The sequence below is a fragment of the Mastomys coucha genome, unplaced genomic scaffold (genome assembly GCF_008632895.1).
Source record: "Mastomys coucha isolate ucsf_1 unplaced genomic scaffold, UCSF_Mcou_1 pScaffold22, whole genome shotgun sequence".
Lineage (NCBI taxonomy): Eukaryota > Metazoa > Chordata > Mammalia > Rodentia > Muridae > Mastomys > Mastomys coucha.
The window spans coordinates 211,973,568-211,981,431 of NW_022196905.1; the positions used below are offsets into that span (position 1 = coordinate 211,973,568).

The 7,864-nt window shown below is 40.4% G+C and overlaps 1 protein-coding gene and 1 long non-coding RNA gene across 12 annotated transcripts in view; one reads left to right on the forward strand and one right to left on the reverse strand.

The window, feature by feature from the left end:
• The window catches only part of Large1 (LARGE xylosyl- and glucuronyltransferase 1), a 503,421-nt gene that overhangs the window by 313,693 nt on the left and 181,864 nt on the right, over positions 1 to 7,864 (reverse strand). The window lies entirely within an intron of this gene.
• LOC116069569 lies at positions 5,335 to 5,962 on the forward strand. The gene is made up of 2 exons (XR_004110036.1): positions 5,335 to 5,385; positions 5,822 to 5,962. It is a non-coding gene; the product is annotated as an uncharacterized LOC116069569 (long non-coding RNA).

Below are 7,864 nucleotides of genomic sequence, written 5' to 3' on the forward strand. Positions count from 1 at the left end.
CTGTCAACCCCTTGCAAGGTGGGGGAAAACAATAACATTATTATCATTATTGAAGTCCATTGCCCCTGATGTTTACATTTAATGTCATTTGTGTTCAACAACCCAGTGTTTGAAAAGCCATACAAATAAAGCACCACCATGGGCAGTTTCCAGAGGCTCTGAAGACAACAGCTCATGACAGCAACCTGTTTGCAACTAATTGAATGAGATTAAAAATTACTCAAGAATGTAGAGTAATGTGGTACAAATAGTATCAGTGACTACTGAACTCTTGATGAATAGCCAATGATCAGTCTTAGGGATGAGATCTGAAAAAATAAAGGCATTTCAGAAGATATGAATTTTAGCAAACCAAAGAATCAAATGGGAAATGAGAGCTGGAATCATTGGTAATATAAAAAACTAGAGTGCAGTTATAGACTACCATGGACATTACCTAGACATCGAAGTTTGGGAATAATAATAGCATAGATGAAAGGCTTGGAACTATGCTGTGTGTTAAGGAAAAAGAACAAGACGTGGCTAGAAAATGAATAGAGGGACTGACAATAAAGAGCAAGCTAATAGTAACTTTTAGAGGAACGTAAGTGTTGTTCTATCCTAAAAACTTATGTCAGGAGCCACAATGGGACAAGCTGATAACTAGCAGGTGACCATTCTGAAATTGTCAGCTTCAGATTATTATATAATCTGCAATAGGTATGTCCTTATTAAGCAAGGCCCTAAGGGATTCATTTTAGGAAATATTCCTGCTATTAATATGCTTTCCCTGTTATTATTGAAATATATAACAATCACTAACTAGTTGCACACTCCTTTAGAGCATATCTCTGCAGATACACGAAGATGTACTGCCTTGTAATGATGCTATATAGAGAAATAGATGACTTAAGTCTTAATGCTGATCCTATAAGAATTCCTAAAATTATATCTGTGATTATTAAGCTCTTTTATAACGGGACTGCTGTTAGGTCCTTTTCTGATAGTCAAAACTGTGATGAGAACTCTGCTAGTCTCCCAAGTATCACCAGTTAATTGCTCTTAGATGGTAACCAGACTTTCTCCTACTCAGAGCACATTCCAAGAGGTTGTAAACAATTAACCAAAGGTAATGAAAAGGGAACTAACAATTTATTATAGGTGGTAGGAGAAAAGATAAAATATTGACTGAGTTTACCTAACAAAACTTCACTAATAACTTAGTTATGGTTTTAAACCTTCAGTGAACCTGTGGAGCTGAGACAAGTGATGGATGTTTAGCCAGATAATTACTCGTAATGGATATGCAGGTAAACATTCTCTGTTGTAAACTTCTACTTCAATTTATGATTTTATTTTTTGAGTGAACTTGTGATGAACTTTATAACATGTGAATATGTATTCTGAAAGATGTTTAAGTGGTGAGGAAAAAGCAAAGAGTCAGTGGAGCTGAGAAGAACTGAGCTGTGAGAGGGAACTGAGCTGAGAACACAGAACTGAACTCAAGAAGAACTTAGAAGTATAGGCATAGCTTTGGGAGAAAAGGCATTGAGAGTAAGAGCATTGTTGTGACTTCAGAGCAGGAGGAGAGAACAAGATTAGAATAAGAATGCAGAGTGGAATAACTATAGGTAGCTTTAAAAAAAAACTAAGAGAGCAATGTGCAGAGTGCAGAGGCAAAGAAGAAAAAAGAAGATGCTGCAGAGAGCAGAAGGAGCAGGCAGGCTTCTCCTTACCATGGGACAGAACAGGTCCCATGGGAAGGACAAGGCAAGCTTAGTCTTATTAAAAGGAACAAAGCCTTTTTTCTTACAAACATGGGTTTAATTCATTTAGCATTAAGAGAGTAGAAGCCTTTTCTTTCTCTATGAAATAAAGATTGGAGCTCAGTTTTCATCCAGAATGAGTGAGTTCTTTCTGCACCAGTACTTGGTCTTTTGCGCCATATGCATGGATATGTGTGTAAGTATGTAATTGTGAGAATGTATGCATGTGTGTATAAGTATGTAATTGTAAGAATGCATGCAAGCTGGTCCCAACTGAGTTTTAATGGAAATGTATAAATGAGCATGCATGAATCTGTATATGAACTTATTTGAGATTATGCATATTTGCTATGTATAAGTTTTTCCTTCTGCAAATGTTATTCTCTTCTCCTGGTTCAATAGAAATTTATTGCTCTAAATTTCCCCCTAGCCCTATAAGCCAGAGGCATCTGGACAATAGGAAAAGGTTCTAGCAATTAATCCTTTACTTAATCTCCTGTTGTTTTAGGATGAAGGGCTAAGTGTCTGAGACTGCAGTCTCTGGCCTCAGAGGAACTCAAAAGGCAGATCAGTTACAGTAGCATAGTAACTTAGATAAGTAAACTTTTTATTATACAGCAACCCTAAATATCTCAAAAGACAAAGTCTTACCCCCAAATTTCGTAAGGCCAAGTCTTACATTCTGCTGATGCTCTATTCCCTCCGCTGCCTCAAGAAGAACTGACAAGAAAGAAGAACCCCCATGCTGGGGCTGGCCCCTGGAACACTAAGACTGATGATACACTGAAGATCAGACACCTCCACTGTGAAATCACTAGTCCTCACTGAGGGTATCCTGACTATGTACAGAGCACTATATTAGATACAGTGCATCTATGGGCACGCCAGGTATTATAGGAAAGTGAGTACAGAGGAGTGTCTAACCCCAATTAAATCCTGCAGAGACTCAGCAGTTTCCACAAGTGAGGAAAAGGGGACAAGTCAGATGAGAGACTCTTGGGCTACCTCCATGCCATGACGTCCTGAAACAAGAAATGGCCACACTTGTAAGAAGCTGTAAGAACTGACTGCTTTGGTTATTCTCAAAGACACAGACCTAATAAAGTGACTTCATACCCTTCTTTATTTGGAATTCACCATTCTTTCATTTTGATGTGTCCTAAAACAAGGGATGGAATACAAGTATCCAAGTACTAGAAACAAGCACGAAGCTGTTTATATTCATGCAGAGAAATCAGTTGGGCTGTCCAGAGAGAATTAGTTCATGGAATGCTGTTGGGGAAAAAATGAGTACAGCTCACAACCAAAAGACCTGAGTAGTGAGAAAAGAGCACACAGTAGAGAAAAGAAAGAAGAAACAGAGGGTTATTTTATCTTCATATATCTTTGGGTATATGTATATGTGCAAAGGTCAGAAGTCAATGTCATGGGTCTTTATCAATCTCACCTTCTCATTTTCAAAAGGAACTCTACTGAATCTGGGGCTTTATGACTGGCTAGACTTGCTAGCCAGTAAGCCCAGGGTCCCCCCCTAAACAGAGTTACAGATGCACACAAACATATTCCCCTGTCTTACATGGACTCTGAAGACCAGAACTCACGTCTTGGTGCTTGCTCAGCAGGTACTTTCCTAACTGAGTCAACTCACCAGGCTAAAGTATGGGGTTTGAAAATGAAACTAATACTTGTTTGTTGTTGCATGGTGAGAATTTATACTTAAGGAAATAGAAACCCAGAGAATTAAGTGACATCATCACCAAGAAGCAGAAACTAAGCCAAGATTCAATGTTAGGCATTTGCATCTGGAGAATTTTGCTAATATGACCTAGCAGCACCCTTGATTGATGCTTTTAAATTTGTCAGAAAGCCAGCTTCAGCTGGAATAGTTGTCCTTCCACAAGAATTCCAGGCAGGGGAAAACAGACATATCACAGGAGCAAAGCACTGCAGCATCAGTGTCTAAGAGGACAGTACTCACTGGTGGGAGAGCCCACCAGCAGTAAGACACTCTGCTACCAGGGAGTGGTCCTGGCAAAAGTCCATCTTAGTCAGCATTGTTTGTTCGAAATTTGGCTCAAAATGGTAGAATTGGTTTTTCTCTTGTGAATCTCAGGATCAACAGCCCCATCTTGGTCCTAGGGATCAAACTCATGTTGTCAGTCTTAGAACTATTATAGTATTACTTACAACAGTCAATATCTGAAACAAGTGCCTCCCGACAGAAGAATACCTGAAGAGAATGTGGTCTAGTCATTGGGAAGAAGGTAGGGTAAGCACAGCACTTGGCTTACAAACATGGGACCAGATGAAAATCCCCAGCACCCATATAAAACAAGGTGGGCACTGTACCCCACGTATAGTAATCCCAGCACATGTGAAACAGACAGAGAATCCCTGAAATAAATTAGCTCACCTAACTAGATAAAACATGGTAAGCTCTGTGCTTAGCCAGAGACCTTTTTTTTTTGTTGTTTTTTTGGCTTTTTGGTTTTTGAGACAGGGTTTCTCTGTGTAGCCTTGGCTGTCCTGGAACTTACTTTGTAGACCAGGCTGGCCTCGAACTCAGAAATCCGCCTGCCTCTGCTTCCCAAATGCTGCGATTAAAGGCGTGCCCCACCACGCCCAGCACCAGAGACCATTTCTAAATACACAAGGTAGAATAAAATTGAGGAAGACAGGTCCTGGGCCTCCATACACACACACACACACACACACACACACACACACACACACACACACACACACACAAAACAGTACTTGCATGCACACACACATACACACCCACACACCCACACACACATGTAACAGTACTTGCATGCACACACACATACACACACACACACACACATACACAAAAGATACATATATATATATGTACATATATATATACATATCACTCAGGCTTCCAGAATTCACCTCATTGTCTACAGCAGTGCTTCCCAGACCATAGTGGGTAACAGGATCACAGCTGGGATAATTAAAATGTCAGATTTCCAAGCCATTGTCCTAGAGTATCTGCCTGAGTAGGTGTAGAGGTTGGCTCAGACTATAGTATTCCAAACAAGTTCCCAAGTGGCAAATTGGCACTCTCTTAACAATACGTTAAGGTTGCCACTCATGCAGGCAAGGCTCAAATGTCATTGAGTGTCTTAGTCAGGATTTCTATGCCTGCACAAAACATCATGACCAAGAAACAAGTTGGGGAGGAAAGGGTTTATTCAGCTTACTTCTACACTGCTGTTCATCACCAAAGGAAGTCAGGACTGGAGCTCAAGCAGGTCAGGAAGCAGGAGCTGATGCAGAGGCCATGGAGGGATGTTACTTACTGGCTTGCTTCCCCTGGCGTACTCAGCTTGCTCTTATAGAACCCAAGACTTCCAACCCAGGGATGGCACCACCCACAAGGGACCCTCCCTCCTGGATCACTAACTGAGAAAATGCATTTCAGCTGGGTCTCATGGAATCATTTTCTCCGCTGAAACTCCTTTCTCTCTTATAACTCCAGCTTGTGTCAAGTTGACACACAGAGCCGGCCAGTACATTGAGCAACAGAATGCTGACATGCTTAGATACTGGAATTCTTCGTACTGTTCTGAAACCAACATTAAGAAATCTCCAAGGAGCCTACAAACAATATCAAGTACATTTAATTTTAAGTTAATTCTCCATTACTAACTACTAATTTCAATTTCATGTTCCCCACTAGATAAATTATTCCAGTTTTTTGCACAATCTATATTGAATTCTTTACCTCACCCCATGTGCTTACATGTGATCACAACATGTAGCCCTGGCTTTATAAAGTGGAAAGAAACTTATAAACTCTAGTTTCATGGAGTTAAAATTGTATCTTTGAGTTGTCGGATTAAGAAATAAAACTGTAATATGTTCTATCAGATTTGAATTTCAGATGACTAATACTTTTCATATAATTAGGACTCAGGTAATGCTTAGGGTATACAACAAAGTTAAAGTTATGTATGTATGTATATATTTGTGTATGAATTATGCATGTATGCATTATGTTGGTAAATATATACTTGCAGTCTCACCTCTACCCTTTTATCTTTGGCCAGTGCTTGCTCTCCTGAAGATACCTGGCAAATATGCAAAGAAGGCAAAGGCAATGAGAGAAGATGAGATACTAAGCCAATGCCAACCACTACCCACCTCCACACTGTCCTTGTGTAAGACAAACGCTAGCAAACTTGAGCCAACCTGTCTCGGAGTTTCTGTTACTAGTTCCCAAATGACTTTTACCTGATTAGTCTCTTAGCTGCCTCTCTTAATGAACCAGTCATTTCTATCTGTGGGCTTCTTGACTGTGTCTCTTATTTAATCTCTTCCTAATGCTTTGTTTACTCATTCATTCATTAGATCATAAGAGATGATGTTGGAACAAAGGCCCAACCACAGCACTATCATAAAGACAATTTTGTAATTTGGCTGCAGGGAGTTCTAGGCACTACTTTTTACTTTAACCATGCCAAAATGTTATTTTCTTCTGGCAACTCAAGGTCCCCTGTTAGCATATTGACTAGCTATCTCTAGAGAGCAATGCAGAGAGATGTCAATGGCAGTCAACCAAGCAAAGCAGAGGCCAGTCTCACAGGCCTAGCTAAGTGTGACCCATCACATTGCTGCCCTGAACACTATGCTGTGCAGAGCCAAAACAGATGCTCAGTAGAGTATTTTTTTATTAGATATTTTCTTTATTTACATATCATATGATTTCTCCTTTCCCAGTTTCACCTCCAAAAAATAAAGAAACAAACAAACAAAAACAACAAGAACAAACCCCTGTTGCCTCCCCCCTCCCCATGCTTGCCACCCCACCCTCACCCACTTACTGGCCCTGGCATTCCCCTACACTGGAACACAGAACCTTCACAGGGCCAACGACCTCTCCTCCCATTGATTACGGAATTTGCAATCCTCTACTATACACATGCTGCCAGAACAATCAGTCCCACCATGTATAGTCCTTGGTTGGTGGTTGAGTCCCTGGGAGCTCTGAGGGTACTAGTTAGTTCATATTGTTGTTTGTCCTAAGGGGCTGCAAACCCTTCAGCTCCTTTGGTCCTTTTTCTAACTCCTTCACTGGGGACCCTGTACTCACTTCAATGGATGGCTGTGAGCCTCTACATCTGTGTTAGTCAGGTACTGTCAGAGCCTCTCAGGAGATAGCTATATTAGGCTGGCTTGTCCTTCCTTCAGTCTCTGCTCCAAAGTTAGCCTTTGCTACTCCTTCCATGGGTATTTTGTTCCCCCTTTTAAGAAAGAATGAAATGTCCACATTTTAGTCTTCCTTCTTCTTGAGTTTCTTGTGGTTTGGGTTGTTCTTCCTGTCTTCCAAACTTCTGAGCTAATAACCACTTATCAGAGAGTGCATACCATGTGTGTTCTTTTGTGATTGGGTTACCTCACTCAGGATGATATTCTCCAGATCCATTCATTTCCCTAAGAATTTCATAAATTCATTATTTATAGATGTACCACAATTTCTGTATCCATTCCTCTGTTGAGGGACATCTGGGTTGTTTCCAGTTTCTGGCTATTATAAATAAAGCTGCTATGAACATGGTGGAGCATGTGTCCTTATTACATGTTGGAGCATCTTCTGGGTATATGCCCAGGAATGGTATAGCTGGGTCCTCCCGTAGAACTATGTCCACTTTCCAGAGGAACCACCAAACTGATTTTCAGAGTGGTTGTACCAGCTGCAATCCTACCAGCAATGAAGGAATGTTCTTCTTTCTCCACAACCTCTCCAGCATCTGCTGTCACCTGAGTTTTTAATACTAGCCATTCTGACTGGTGTGAGGTGGAATCTCAGAGTTGTTTTGATTTGGCTCAGTAGAGTCTTAAGGAAGACACTAATTTATAAGAGGAACTGGATGTGACAAATTGGAGTTAGAGAATGAGATGGAAAAAAAAAAGCCAAACAAACATGAGCTTTTTAAATAAAACTGCTCACACTGAGGACAATTAATTAATGTTTTGACTGGACTCCCAGAGGTAGTCACAGCAGCTCCAGATGATCCTTTTAAAGTTTTTATTGGACACTTAAGAACTGGAACACCATGCAAACAATGGGCTCAGCTCTTTTTTTTTTTTTT